Raw genomic sequence first — 16,775 nt, forward strand, 5'->3', positions numbered from 1 at the left:
CATTGAACTTGACAGTCTTATGATGAGGTCGAGGGGTGCCAATAAGCCATTCCATGGTGGAAGTACTTATCAATACAATATAATTTAATACACAAAATAATGAACAGATTTAAAACCAATGTAAGCACGCCAAGTTACTTTTTAATATTCCTTCGACGACACTACAATGACTAATTACTAACATAATGGCAACCACTATAAAATGGCCAAATTGTATGACTGCAAGTTTGTTTTCACGGTAAATAAATTGAGTTTGGCCGGAGATTAACGACTTGTGGACCGTTGAGGCCTCATGTCAGAAGCCATTGTCTTGGTCTTGGTTGTCCAGGCGACATAATCGCTAGCCCAGGGAAGGGCTGGGTTTACAGCTCATAAGACCACCACCGACCCTACATTCAATTACTTCGAGGGAGGCAATCTAGCGATCACAAAACATCTGACTTTGTATACAGAAATGTTACGTTTTGAGGAATGGATTGTTGATAATGGAATTGCATGGATATTTTCAGTGTGGCTAAAGATGCTTGCTTTTAAATTTGATTGAGTCATGTTACACTAGGTATTCATAGGAATAATACTAGGGTGATAGGTAATTTTCCCCATTACAAATTTGTATTTGTTTTATTAAAACACAAAAGGTATAGGCCTAAACAAAAGAAAAAGGTAAAAATAAGACTTTTGATCACATATTGCTAACGTGAACATATAAATGGCTTCTGAGAAATGTATTTACACAAAACAACTCTACATATATCATGGATGCATAAGGAAAGTTCAAGATAAAATCCATATGTGTCGTGTACAAAAGAGGGAAATGGATCATTGGATGGCTTTTATTCCCTCAAGCAAAGAACTGTTGCACATTTACGGAAAAGTGATACCAATAACACAATATTTGATCTTAGATGTCATATTTTCTCCTTTTGATTCATTACGTAAACGTTATTAGGACATTTTTTCGTTTGGATGTTATGCCACCTGTATGTATTATGAAGTGAAGTCAAAATTAACTACCTTAAAGTATATCTCACGTTTATTACAAAGCTTTGTGACTTGGAGCTCATAATAACTAAGAACTATTGTTGTATTAAAATACATGTTAAACTTAAAATTTCGTGTGATGAAAGGTGAATGTTCTTTTTCAATATGTTCACTAAATAACTTCTTGATCAGCATTGTACGTGTTATTAAATTTACGGAAAGTAAATAAAAGAAACGTCTTATAACACTTAAAACATATATTTACGCTTATACTGTTACTCACAAGACTCAATATATTTACCGTCTTGTGAGTAACAGTATAAGCGTAAATATATGTTTTAAGTGTTATAAGACGTTTCTTTTTTTTACTGTCCGTCAATGTGTTCCTCCATCCATCTCAATATACAACGTTCTATACGTGAGGGTTTGCCAGTTAGATCCAACTCATCTGTAAGGGTTTACATTGAATTTTAAGAGCTTTACGTCATTACGCAGCAGCAAAACATAAATCCGATTAAAATAGTACCTACTTTATACTGTCGCTGACATCAAACAATGTACAAACTTCTAGTCCCTGCCTATCACAGTATTGTACAAAACCTTCAAGGAGTACTAGTATCAAAGAGAACTAACACTGAGGTACAAACGTGTACTTGCAATGTAAGTTTCACAGGCGATCTAAATTCCGTTTGTCTGCGCCAGTGCAGGAGTTAGCTAAGTGGTGTAATGTTTCAAACATGTATCTGGAAGGGACGTGCTGGGTACATAGGAACATGGACGTGCGCGAACCCAGAGGAATGGTTTACATAGTCATTTGGCTTTTAATTTGTTGCCGATTCCGAGCACGTCGCAACCCAATAACATTTGTCCTAACTATTGTGTCCTCCGTTCAGCTTTCAACGCGTAGAGTTCAACATCAGCGCTCAACAGCATTGAATATTCTGTTGTCATTCTTTGTGTAAATATAACCACACGACGGTTTAATTTTACAAAATTATTGTCGCTAGTCATCTACACATTCTAAATGAGTTGTAATTTTTTTATATCACGAGAAACTGTGCTAAGCTGTGGATGTACATTTCAATATTCAGTAAAACTACATAATTTGCTAACATTATGATCTAGAAGACTGTACAAAATTTCAGTGATGTCATTTGAAATGAGATGAGATGATGAGAGTGAGAGGAAAACATTTATGAGAGAAAAAAGGAATTGTATGTTACAATTAAGTAGTCCATTTTTAACTATTTAAATTGCACCTACCCGTTTTCATAATTATATTATAAGAGTCATAAGTTTTGCAATACATAAAAGCTATTAAAGTTTCATTTACGAACAGTATAAAAAGCTAAACCTAAATGTCCAGTCAAGTCACACCAAGATGATTTTACGCCCAAACATACCACCCAGAACCAACTCGTAGTATATAGAGGGTTACAAACAAAACTGTTTACGCCATGAAATGCAGTTCCAATGGCGTGCCGGAAGACTTGGGACCAGGTTTCAGGAAGTCAACTCTTCAAAGAGTTGTTTGAAGAAACAGCTGTTTTCAGCAGTATCGAACAGATGTAAAACGCGCGGGAGTAGCAAAACGGTTACTTCAAAGTCAGTCGATATTCTCACATTGTTAAATTGACAGCTCTTCTGCACGACTGACTCAGTAATGTTTTAGTAGATTATACTAGACTGTAAGTAAATACTTTAAAGTTGAATAATTTCTGTAAAACATGATAAGTTTGCGGTGTATATGATTGAAACAAATACTCAAAACCTTCTCTCCAACACAAAGACAAAGCTTACAATGGTAATGTTCGGTGCTCGCGGTACCAGCATAGGCCTACATATTGTGACCCACCTGTTTGAAACCCGACACCTAGCAGAGGCGGTAAAGTACCCCCCCCCTCCTCCCACACACAGTAGAGGGGTCCAATTAGATTATTTAACTCATACCGGCCTCTTGGTGACATGTGAAATATCATCTCCCAGCCCAGTTACGATTTAGTCTATAAACCAATTCGTTTTCTAGGATCTTCCGTTGTTTGATAAATCCCAGTATATGAATGAACAGTCCATATGCACATAAATTACCACACACACTCACATAAACATAAATTATTTTTTTACACAAGTACAGTACATTCCAACATACAAATAGGCGGACGTTACTTCTATTAACTACACAACCACACATTGACACACGTATAGTTACATAATGCACAAACAAATTTAATATAGTGGAAAAAATAGTATACATAAGCCACTGGAAAGCCAAACACTGGCTTAATAACATTCAGTATTTCTATAAACGTTGTTTACTTCATTTTACGCTGTTAATTTATTTCTAAAACCAATTATTTTCTGAAATATGAAAGCTGTTTGTCTTTCGAGATAAATAAAGCTAAACCAACCTCGGTTTACATCGGTTGTGGTTGGAATAACAGTTGTTTCAAACTCAGTCTTCAATTAATAATAATAACCATTATTATTAAAAAAATGATTTAATGATTTTAGGAATATCGATAATGGTTAATAGAATTTTCCATTTGAAGAATAAGCTATTACCGTAGATCTAATGGTAAGACTTAGGCCCGGGAGAGACTTAGTTTTTCGTTTTTATGTCCCCACAGAAAAAAAAATACTTCCATGCATTTTAACGAATGGTATTTTATGGGGTAAAAATAGGTGTTAAATAGGGTTGTAGGTGGTAAAAAAATGATCAAAGAAATTTGGTCAATTTATTTATTGCATTCTACACTATAAGTATTTCACAACAAAAAAACTTACAAAAACGAGCATCAGACTTTATGTTATTTAAATAGGAAATCGAGAAAATTGTAAAGTAAATATTCAATCGAGCAAATGGACATTCGCTTGGTCTGCAGGTTTGCTGCGGCGGGGTCGGAAAACCAGAACAATTGTGCGTTAGGTACAGGCACAGGTATTAGGAACAGCAAAAAATTGCTAATTCCACAAAAAATAAGTGCACTTAGTTTCTTAGATTAATATAGCTATTGATTGTCTGACACAAACGAGGTATCGGGAAAAAATTGTTATTTGTGCAACTAGTGAGAAAAGTGAGCAATTGACTCACTCGAGAGAAATCCTTACTCACGAGCCGTAGGCGAGTGAGGAATGGTTTCTCGAGTGAGGCAATTGTACTTTGAACTCGAGTTGCACATTATACTTTTCCTACAGTTACCATAAAACAAAAACATTTGTGAAGAAACATGAAGATACATAACCTATTTTTACACAGAAGTGAACTTTTAATATAACATTTAATGTGAAGTGACAAATACAACAATACAACAGCTGACCAGCTGATTTACAGCCAGTGCTGCCAACGTATTTCGCGCGCATACGACGTTGCCTGCATGTTACGCGCTCACTATTTCGTGCCTTCACATTGCAAATCTGGAGTGAGACAAAGTAATTAGAGTGAGACAATGTTAACATTGTCTCACTGGTGAGCGAATTGGCCACTTTGCTTTCTCAAATCAGTGAGAGAACATGTACATTGTTAGGTAACTGTAGGAAATAAAATTTTATTTCAGAAATAAGTTATGAAATCCGCAGTATAAGGCTATAAAATGTGCAGGATGGAGAAAGAAGCGCTTAGAAAAGTATTTAGGGTCAACGAGCGGCGCAGAACCATTCGACGACCCAGTTTTGGCATTAATGGTAATGCGTCGTTGTTTGTAGCGAATAGCGAAGGGCTGACTTGGTAACTACAAACTTAACTCTCCATGTCTTCGGGTAGCGTATTGTTAACTGCACTTTTGTACCGTAATGTAGTTAGCAATATGTCTGCGTGTTCGAATGACAGGCCATTGTTATAATACCTCAAAATGAAAGAAAATCAAGCAAAAATTTTATGACTCCGTCAGAAAATTTATAACTGGTTTGTACTCAAGGCCCTTTGCAAAAACAATCCACAAAAAGGTAAATAAACATAAAATGATATGAAAACTATATAACCCAGGGAAAAAATCTAAATAGTTTATAGTAGTGTTGATTCTAAAACGACGTTTGCTTCTTGATTTAACAAAAAATTTAAGGTATTTGAGGTGTTGCTTTTCAAATAAGTTAAGGAACTATGCTGGATAATGACATTTTCTGCATTTAATCACTGATTATAATAACCTTTCGATTCCAAAATATCATAGCAAACATTATTCTCTCTCAATTTGTTTATTAATTTCCAAACTCTCTTCTATGTTTGCATTCAACGGTAATTATAAATTTAAATTTAATCTTAAAACATTTTTCTTACTATGAACTTCAATTATAGGTCAAGAAACCTTAAATTTAAGAATGAAATTGGTTAGTTAATGTGGTTAAAGCCCCAAGAATATTTAAAGTTGGTAGCTTAATAAATTGATTAGTTAAATAATTTTTATTCTTGACAAAATTAAGTAATATTACCAAAATCGGTTATTCATTTTCAATTATTAGAATCTATAATGAACACAAAGAATACTATTAAACACACCCACCAACGACTTCAAGATTAAATAAATAGAATTCAAAAACAAAGATAGAGAAATCATCATTCAGAAAAATAATAACGATTATTTTACATTTCCAATAATGCGTTACTTTGATCGGAAGAGCTAAAGAAACAGACAATAAGACAAGGCTTTGTAAATTCTAAATAAATCCGAGCTTTGTTCTTACCCTTAATTACTCTTCATTGATTTTATTTTCTTAAACTTCTCCTTTGCTTTTACAGTTCATCGTTGTATTTGAATAATATTCAGAAAAGAATGATTATACTCGGCTTTCTATTTAACATCGACATTTCTTCGTCAATATGCTTTAGAAATGTAAAATGCACATTTTAATCGTTTTTGCCCGTAATGGAAATGATATGGGTCATTTTGTTGAGTTTACTTTGTACTTTGTAAATAGCAGCATTTCTGAGGATACAAAATTATTGCTAAGAAGACACAAGGATGTAGATTCTGTTTAATACTAACCACTAACCAGTAATATAAGTTTAACTAAACCGATAAACATTATTGATTTGAAACCACTACTAAACCATAATCCTGAGATTAGTATCCAGGGACGAAGGAAAGCACATTCTTTTACTCTTATGATAGTCATACGAGACTAAGAAGCACATTTCTTAACATCTGTTATTTAGAGTGCACCAAGCCAAATAAACGAAGAAACACCTACAAATAACCACAACGACCGTATATCATTTGATCTGGTTCCTCCTAAACATTGATGTACGGTGATCCAGCAGACATGCGGTACTTATAAATACTTGGTAGTCAAAAAGTAACAATAACAATACAAGTGTGGTGACCAGACGACACTTGCTATCTGTGGGGCGGCGCGGGGGGCGGCAACAGCTGGTGGGCCCCGGGGGAAAAAACTCAAATAAACCGGGATTACATAAGACCAGCTGTTGCGCGGCGTTCGCACATCCCATGTGTTAGTCAGCTGGTGATCTGCTGAATTATGAAACATATTGGCGGGGAAAAAATATTCGGATTAAAGATGTGCTTGAAATGGCGCGAAAACTACAACGGGGTCGAAAAAGGCGCGAAATGTTCAAATTAAGCAGGTTAAAGTTACTAATTAAACTAAATAAACCATACGCATGAAAATACCAAAAGTGAGTGTTTGGTTAAATCCATTTTTGAATTTATTGTATCCCAATTTATAAATAAACGTCAACATTTACAATGAGTCTAGGGGAAATATTATCATAATTTCTACCAACGTTTTGTCAAATGTAATTTATTTTACTGTATGTATATTTATGTGTAGACTTGAACCCTGTGTGAGTGTTACCACTTACGAAAGTACATACAGTAATATGACTATTATGTTAATGTTTATCAATAAATGGCTTTATAGTGGAGCATGAATTTGCTAGTGGATAAAAGCACGGGATTTCTGACCTAAAGGCCTGAATTTAAAATATCCAAGTATCAATGTCCATAATAGATGTGTCCTATTATGTGTTGAGTATTGTAATAATGCTGTGAATAAGAGGTTTAGCTGAATTTTTTTTAACCGCATAAGCTATAAATCGACTTACAGTATTTAAAAAAAACTTACACGTTTATTAGACATGATAGGAAGGCGATTTCAGGATCAAACTTTCAAAAACACTTTTACAATTTTACAAACTAAATGTAAAATGGAATAGGAAACAGTAAAAATGTATTCACTTTGAAATAAGAAACGTTAAATTACATTTTTCATGGGAATTCCAGTTGCGCAAAGTACAATCTAATAAGGTAACATACAATCAAAAGTGTGCGTGGGCTTGACCGAATTTCGCTGCAATCCAGATAATTAAGTGAACGTCACGATTGTAAGGTGACGCTTTTGTAACGCAGCAACGCGTCACGACTGATGAAGTAATACAGGGTGTGTCAGATATTGTGGGGAAATTATAGCTTACGTCCTGGTAAGTAGTTGTAGTTATCTTGTAAAAGACACGACTTAGAAAGGCATAAGTTTAGTTTTAGTATATAAGGTTAACGTTATCTATCAGTTGGTGTTTATGGTTAAAATAACTAATTAAAATTGGGGTTACGTGAGAATAAAATATGAACTAATCAAATAGATTAGTTATTTATATTCTTAATCGTTACGTAGTACCTGTATCGTAGATGAAACATACTCGCATATTTATTTTTCATGTTTCTGATCAGCGAAACACGATGTTTAGATTCCTTAACTCGGGTTCTTTAAGTGCGTTGATGTATATCTTTTTTAAGGGTTTAAATTAGTTTTTTTGTATTTTACGTACAATTGGTAAATTCCACACTACTTTACTAAAGTGCAAAGCGCTTACTGAAAGTAAAAGCGAAACTTGTCGACTTCAGCGCATCAATTCAAACGACGCCGGATATGAAACGCACATCAAATAGGTTTTAGGTTTACAAAAGAATGAGTGAGAACCAAAGTCAATTGCAATATGTTCAGAAAGAATTGTCATTGCATATTAAAAAGAGTCGTTCTGAAAACTGGACGTAAAATGTATTGCGAGTTTTCTTTTGCAAATAAATAAATATTGATTAAAATATTGAACATAGATTTAATCTTGGCTAGGGAGTTATATTAATTTGTTTGCAACCTTTTAAGCTGAAGAAGGCGAAATTATTTTCAGATTTATGACACATGTTGATTATGAAGATGGCGTTTACAGAAAGCTACATGTACTGTACATTTTTCATGTTTCTGATCAGCGAAACACGATGTTTAGATTCCTTAACTCGGGTTCTTTAAGTGCGTTGATGTATATCTTTTTTAAGGGTTTAAATTAGTTTTTTTGTATTTTACGTACAATTGGTAAATTCCACACTACTTTACTAAAATGCAAAGCGCTTACTGTAAGTAAAAGCGAAGCTTGTCGACTTCAGCGCATCAATTCAAACGACGCCGGATATGAAACGCACATCAAATAGGTTTTAGGTTTACAAAAGAATATGTGAGAACCAAAGTCAATTGCAATATGTTCAGAAAGAATTGTCATTGCATATTAAAAAGAGTCGTCCTGAAAACTGGACGTAAAATGTATTGCAAGTTTTCTTTTGCAAATAAATAAATATTGATTAAAATATTGAACATAGATTTAATCTTGGCTAGGGAGTTATATTAATTTGTTTGCAACCTTTTAAGCTGAAGAAGGCGAAATTATTTTCAGATTTATGACACATGTTGATTATGAAGATGGCGTTTACAGAAAGCTACATGTACTGTACATTTTTCATGTTTCTGATCAGCGAAACACGATGTTTAGATTCCTTAACTCGGGTTCTTTAAGTGCGTTGATGTATATCTTTTTTAAGGGTTTAAATTAGTTTTTTTGTATTTTACGTACAATTGGTAAATTCCACACTACTTTACTAAAGTGCAAAGCGCTTACTGTAAAATAAAAAGCGAAACCTTAGTCGACTTCAGCGCTTCAAACGACGCCGGATATGAAACGCACATCAAATAGGTTTTAGGTTTACAAAAGAATGAGTGAGAACCAAAGTCAATTGCAATATGTTCAGAAAGAACTGTCATTGCATTTTAAAAAGAGTAGTCTAGACATAAAATCTATTGTGAGTTTTCTTTTGCAAATAAATAAAAATTGCTTAAAATATTGAACAAAAATTTAATCTTGGTAAGGTAATTATATTAATTTGTTTTCAACTTTTTAAACGGAAGGAAAAAATATTTTCAGATCTATGACACGTGTTGATTATGAAGATGACGCTTACAGAAAGCTAGAAGTACTGTATCTTAGAAACATAAAGAACCTTTTATACTCCAATTCTACAAATCTGGATCCTTATGTATACATCTACCTTTCTATAATAAATGTAATTAAAGACTTCTAGGAAAACTCCCTCGATTGTTTATCCGACAAAACATACAATAATATCCACGAGAAGAGCAACGCAACGCATTGTTTGTTTAAACAAAGACATAATAGTTACGGTCCATATTACTACGGTTATTTGATTAATCTTTTGTTGAGTGAACAAAACGCATTGTCTCATTTTGTTTTCAGAGATTTTGAATACAACACGCTTTCCCTAATTCTTGAATATAAGCTTTTGAATGACGTGCATTGTTGTTCGAGAAGGGTGTTAGAGTTACTTGACTACATCGGAAACAATGATGTAGACGAATACAAAGTGTCTACGTATTGTAGCATTATAATTTCATACTTAACATTAATAGGTTTTGAATCAATGTAACCTATACAAACGCATTGTACCAGTATTTACATTTATGGAGATATTTTAAAAGAAGGATTTACATCTCATTCTAACTTGGAGTACAATATTGGCTTTTAGGGACAACACAACGAAAAGTAAATCATTCCAGTTCTGAGGTTTTATCTTGAAATCTACGGTTATTCTCTATGTGAGAAATTCGCTGAAAAATATGAATTTGAAATAAGTTAAAATTCTGTTTAACCTACTACCAGGAAGAGAGCACGATGTTTTGCATCCTTCGACACTTTTGACATTTGTAAGTTTTTTAAACAAGAAGATATTTGAACAAGGCGTCTGTTGTTTAGAAATCCTCATCTTTTGTACCGACCACACCACATTATATAAAGCCATTTCATCGCAAAAATACAAAGATCCTATCAATGCATGGGTAACTATTTACTACAATGTGCACAGTAACTACGAACGAAGATTCAAACTTCACTGATTGTTACAATTCCAGTTACTCTTAAATAGCCTCAGGTAGGCCTAAAACATATTGTGTGGATAATTCAATTACTCGTATTTTTGTGATAAAACTAATGATAGAGGATCAAATTTATCGGTAATTACATAACAACTAAAACAAGGGAGCAAAATATTTTATTGTTCGCTTAGAAGAGGATATTTGTAATATTTATATCCATTTTAAAGACGGCTATTTTTTCTTTTTCGTTAGACTGATATCAGCATTTGTTTGTGAAATTAGGGTTCTTTACTGGCAAAGACGCTAGTCTTTTCATGTTAATTTATTTTTTTAATTTATTGGTCTTTTCTGTTCTGAATTCCTTTCCACCTGAAGACGGCATCTTATTCTAGATCACGAAACAAAACTCGTGTTTCTCATATCAAGGGTTAAAAAAGAACTAAAGCAACACTAAAGGCTTAACATGACAAACAATAGGATAACAAATTGACCCATTTGTTACACAGTTAATATCTACTAAATATTGTATTTAATTTTACGTAAACACTGCCTAAATAGGGACCTAATGTATCAGCTGGTAGACAGAGCAGCAAGTTCACTTCTCAGGCTAAGAAAGACTAATGACAAGACAAATGTCACATGTTGTAGGCCAAGACGTAGGTAATGTCAACATGTGAGGCCTGCCAGGCAGAAATGACTCACTGTGCCAGGAAACACTTCATTTGCATTTGCATAACTAACGACGAAGAAAACAGACTTCTGTGTGAATATTCATTCTTTCAAAGACGAGATCGACAACTATTCTTCACCTTCCTTGTCATTCTAATTGAGTTTCGTTTAGCATTCCGCGACGATATTCTTGAAACGACTTCATTTGGAGGAAATTTCAAGGTTTAGAATTCAGCTGTGAGAAAATTGTGGTAAGAACTGTACGATATTGTAAGATATGTGCAGGTGTATGTTTAAGTTCGTATATTACATAGCGTCATTTAAATATTCAAAAGATATTGCTCAAACGAAATATCTCGTCTAGCAATTAAAACTCACGGCATTTATGATGGAGTTTGGAGGAATATAATTTTTTTTAATGCAATAACACATAAAAGTGAACCATTTAAGGCCAATTCAATTAAGTATGTGTACAAAAACCTTTTTTCGGTCTCAAAAATTTTGATTTTAGATTTAGTTTGTCAATGCAATATTTATACTATACCTCCATGGTATACGAATAAACTAAAACGAATTGTATACGTTTATTTAAAGGACATCTCCGTCTTCAAAGATTTACCCAATTGAGAAACCTATATATTTTTGGCTCACTGTAGCTCCTGCTAGGTATCAAATGTAATAGTGGACAAATCACAAAGCACAACACACAGTTTGTGATTGGCGGAATTCAAGCTGAAGCTGTTAGATCGGAAGTCCCGAGCGTCACCATAAAAGTCACGTCCAATTTTGATAATAACTTTGAGTATTTAATTTGGTATACATTTTATTCCTAAGCAAGATAGAATCGTTTTTGCTATTCACGAAAGGAAAACGTGCTTGTGAAAACTACAGCCAGCTATTATGACTATGAGAGCCACATAAATGTCAAGTAGTTGTAAATATACTAAGAAGACTAAAAACAGTAATCAATCAGTAATACCATAAAACCCTTAGACGACTACTTAAAACATTAGAATTTTTGCACAATAAAATGATACTTCACAATAGTTCATTATTTAAGAACAAAGGATTACAAGATTATTTTCCACGATTTTATCGCACACTGGATGGAATACCAGGCATTGTTGGAGTGCGCACGCGCGGCACGCGGTGGTCACGTGGCACGTGGACACGTATAAATCACGTAGGCTACGGACATGTTGACAACGGACGTGACTCACTGTCCCGGGGCTATTACTAGATTGGACCCAATAGAAGCTCTACAAAGATCCTCCTAAAAGACTCGCTGACAAAGAATGCTGCCCGAGAGAATCAATCGACTTAATGCCTCCATTACTTTTTTTGCCTTTTCAAGTCCATTATTGAGTTGCCTTCGTTGCAATATTGTTTACAGTTGGTTTGTAAAATAATTGTGTTTGATTATCAGGTTTCAGTTCTGTTTTATCTCTGTGTTTTACAGTGATGTAATATAATTGTCGTAGTTTATGGGAAGTAGGAAATTGAGTAAAGTTTTATCTTAGTTTTTTGGTATGACTCGTTTTAAAACTATACCTTTTAAACTTATGAGAATGATTGTGGTTCATACGCTTTTGCTAGTTTGTTATGTATCAAAACTTAGTGTAATATCATACATGTTATCAATTTTGCTTCTCACCAACTTATTCCTAATAAGAATGTTAATGATATCACTCCTTGCTTCATCTAATAAAACATGTATTTGTAAAATAGTGTCATATTACAACAATTTTGGAATCGTCGCACATCCTTACTAATCCTAGCTTCAAATTGACTCGTAAAACGACTACAATTTTAGTTTTGATACGATACGGCGCGTATTTGTTTCCAAAGTTGGAAAGGGAAGTTATAAAATGCAGAGACAAAAGACGCTGTTCAGGAGGTAACAAGACCCCCGCGTCTAGGGCTTTTAGCGTGATTTGCTTAACTCTCCCGAGCTGGATTTGGGCACAACTCATTCGCTGGGTTAAAACTCGTAACTATATGATAAAGTCAAAACTGAAATGTAATTATGGATGATAAATATGTAAAAATACTAGTTCAAATTCCATTTTACCTTTTTCGTACACATTTTGTATCCTTTTTTTAGCGTAAAATTTAACAAGAATAAAATTAGAACACACTTAACTTTATTCCTGGTAGCAGCAATACTTAAATACTCATCCTTATATTACTTATAAAAAAAGTCTGACAACAAGGAAATATTTTTGTGAAAATCCAATTAGGCAAATGACAATTCGCTTAGTCAAAAGGTTTGCTATGACTGGGGTATACTATAACCAAAATGTAAAAAGAACAGAAAATAAAACGTAAAACTTTGAAAGAGATCAAATAACATAAGCATTTGATGTATTGTGTACGTTTTTAGTGTAGAAAATACGTTCAGAGTTCTGAAAGACATAAGGTTTTGCAGTAGATCCAATAGATACGCAGTCTTGACTTAAACTTAGCAAGGTTTAACAAGTTTGCATTATAGGTATTATCTCCACAGTATTATTTCTGTATAATAAAAGGGTTTACATTATTTTTAAGAAGCTAGTGTTTTTTTATGAAAAGTTTATTTATTTAGTTTAACCCTTTTATGTTTTGTTTCATCCCAGAAAAAATAAATACTCAGATTTACATTTTGCAATGATCTTTTCGCTGTTGTAATTCAGAATCAGCATGAGTATAAATTTAGCATAAAACATAAATCTGTTAGGAGAAAAGTTTCAGGACACAAATCTGGGGAAGGCGAGGGAAGAAAGTGTGTCAATAAAATGACGTTGGGCGATAAAGGAGTTCGTTCACTCTTATAGGTGGGCTGAGTAGCGGCTTATACACACACACACACACACACACACACACTAAGCCGCAACTACGTACGCGCACACTCGGACCCACAGTCCACTTGTAAATAAACACATGACTGAATATGTATGTTTACTTGAACCGGTTTACATCTAAAATTAACATAATAATCTTACCAATGCTTGACGACTTATTATTACGTATGCTTTGTGGAAATATAGATGTTTATAAGCTATTCAAGTGAGAAACATCGTTATTGGAAAGTGTATCATATGAACCATGCACGTGCAAACATGTTTAAGAAGTCATGGAAGAGAGCCTCACTTGGATATACAAATAAATTAGTAACAAGTATTAGTACCCAAATACCAAATATTAGACTTTGACTACAGTTGTAGTCTGAAGCTATCCACATATCCACGTCACAAGTAGACCCAAAACTCAAAATAAAAATTGAAAAAAAAAACTTTCTAGGAGGGGGGGGGGGTGAGGAAAGAGTAGTCTTGAACACGTAAACGCGAGACTTGAAATAAATAAACCAGTATCGTAGCTATATCTTTTGAACCCAGTATTTTTAAATAGAAATTACAATCGGTAATATAATGAAAAAGGATGTTAGAAAAAGTTATTTATGCCAAACATGTGCGAGTTGTGCGTTTCATGTACCGCATTAATAGGCACGTATTCATTGAGTTGCACAGATGTAAAGCCCGACGGACAACCGAAATGTCAAAGTGAACGACGCGCGGGCTAGTGTTATTAATCTGAAGGGATTTAAGCCTTCTGTGGACGCGATAGAAGTGGTGCGTGCCCAGCCTGTGTTATACACAGTGTGGAAAACTCAGTTTGATATAAATAAATCTGAAAGGGGTTTATTTGGAAAGTGAATAGAAAGTTTAAATGAGTATTTTAGAGATGTTATTTTTGGTCGTGATGAGTTATGGGATAAGTGCGAGTTCATAGAACACTTTACTCAATAAATTGTATAGTAAGTGTAATGGTACCATTGACTTTTGGCTAGTATAACCATCATTCTTTGGTAAAATCTAAAGCCTATTTAATGTGTGTTCCATATTTGCTACCATTGAGAGCGCCAATGTAAGCAATTTTCTCCTTGCCTACTTTGGGGACAGTAATTATTCTGTGCAGTATTCGTTTGCCAAAGTAAAAACCGAACGCTGTCAAAGCCTAAAATAAAGAAGAACCATTATTTGCACTTCAACGCGCTCAGCCAGTAACCGGACATGACTGCAAACACGAAAACAAGCCTCAAATTTTAATATAGAGTGATAAGTCTACTTGCATTATCCAATGGTTAAACACTGTTTCGTGTAATCACAGCTAAATCGAGAGGTTTTTAGTTATTTTACTGACATTACAGAACGTTTGAGGATTAATTACACCTACTAGCAATTTAAATACAATCATGTGAATAAAATATTTACAATCCGTAAGTATGCCACAATCTGTGAAAGCTATTCTTACTCCGTACCCAAAGGCTTTCCCAATAAATGCCAGTTATGTTTTTTCCAATCCCACCATTCAAATTATTCCTTTAAACATAAATAAACACGATTAATGTTTTTCCATTAGACCAATTAAAGTATATTATGCATATACTTTGAATACTGATGTCTATTATTCTCTAACTACAGTACTTGTTAGTGTACACAGTGTGGGTTCTGGGGGGCTTTCTGGTGGGGGGGGGGGGGGGGCAAGAGCTCGTCATTTGCATCTTGATAACGTTTGTTATCAGTCGAGATTCAAGGACTCTCTTCACGAGTGCTTCTCTTCATCTGTTGCTTTACAATATTCTACCAATAAAAAAAAATTATTCGTGACGTATTTGTAATATTTTGGTTCAGCTTGTAAACAAAATAATAAAGTTTTAACCAAGAAGCTAAATTGTATAAACATTATTTCGATGCTTGTGTTATGACATTACCGATAACCTACATGAAAAGTACATCTAATTTAAGTTGAGAAGGCTACGTCAAATTGTGTTATCACATACATGTCAAAATGAATTTCCAACTAAGCCACTAGGTACATTAAAGTTAAATTTAGGCTCGTGGTCGAGTAAATTATAAAATCAGCTTAGGTTTATGGTTTTATTCACAGATTTTTACTGGTTTCGATCCTAGCTTTAAATAATACATGGTAGAAAATAATGATTATGGCTTTAATCCACAAAGATTATAGCTTGATCCGAATACCAGGATTACCTGTTTATACGGGGAGTATTATTTAACCTAAACATGGTTATTTTGAAATGTACAAAGCGTGTTTGAGCTAATAGGGAGTACGTAGTTCACCTATATATGCACTTAAAACTGTACAATAAGGGTTTTCGCTGTAGCAACCATATTTCAGTCGCCCCACTTAAAAGATTTTTACGATTAAGGTGTAATGTTAATGTAATGTAATTTTGTACCCTAATAAAATGTGGAGTGTCCCTCGTAAAAGATATTTGAGGTATTAAAAATGTTTTACACTTTTACCATAATGGTTCTTATATTTATTAACAAGACACGCTTGCAGTATTTACAATCCTGCAAATAAAAAGGTAAAACTATATATTCACACGAAACAAGTCCAGAATGAATACACAGACTGAAGCAGAGCGAAATTCGTCTTTACTTTGTTATGAAAAAGTCTTCAGAAACAAGAGAAAATAAAGCCCGCTCGAGATTATTATTCCTCAGCGAGAGAACCGTAATTTCCTGTGTATTTTGCTGAAAGAAACCTCTACTAAAAAGCAAACATCCGCTTTGAATTTTGCATTCGAACTAAAAGCGCGTTCTGCTATAAATGATGGATTATTTATGATCTACTGTTCCGTTAAAGTGTATTTGTATTCCTCGGAGATCACGTAATGCGATGCGCTTCACGTCGGATACCTCGGGGTTTCATAATAGATTATTGATTTATGTTTGCACTTTATTAGCCACAGCTTTTCTATAAAACCGTAAACAAAGGGTTCTCGCAGGAATGACTGATGATAATCACATCACATTTGCAACAATCGCCGGTGTGGTTAACAACACGCTGTGGGATTATAAGACAAAATGAGCGAAAGTGATTTTCTCTCTGGAGACGCAAAAATAAATTACTTACAGCGATGAAGATCTTCAGCAAAATAGGATGGATCTTTG

Source organism: Macrosteles quadrilineatus, unplaced genomic scaffold, assembly GCF_028750875.1.
Source record: "Macrosteles quadrilineatus isolate MER2022 unplaced genomic scaffold, UCM_ALF_1.0 Scaffold_8__2_contigs__length_117827958, whole genome shotgun sequence".
NCBI lineage: Eukaryota > Metazoa > Arthropoda > Insecta > Hemiptera > Cicadellidae > Macrosteles > Macrosteles quadrilineatus.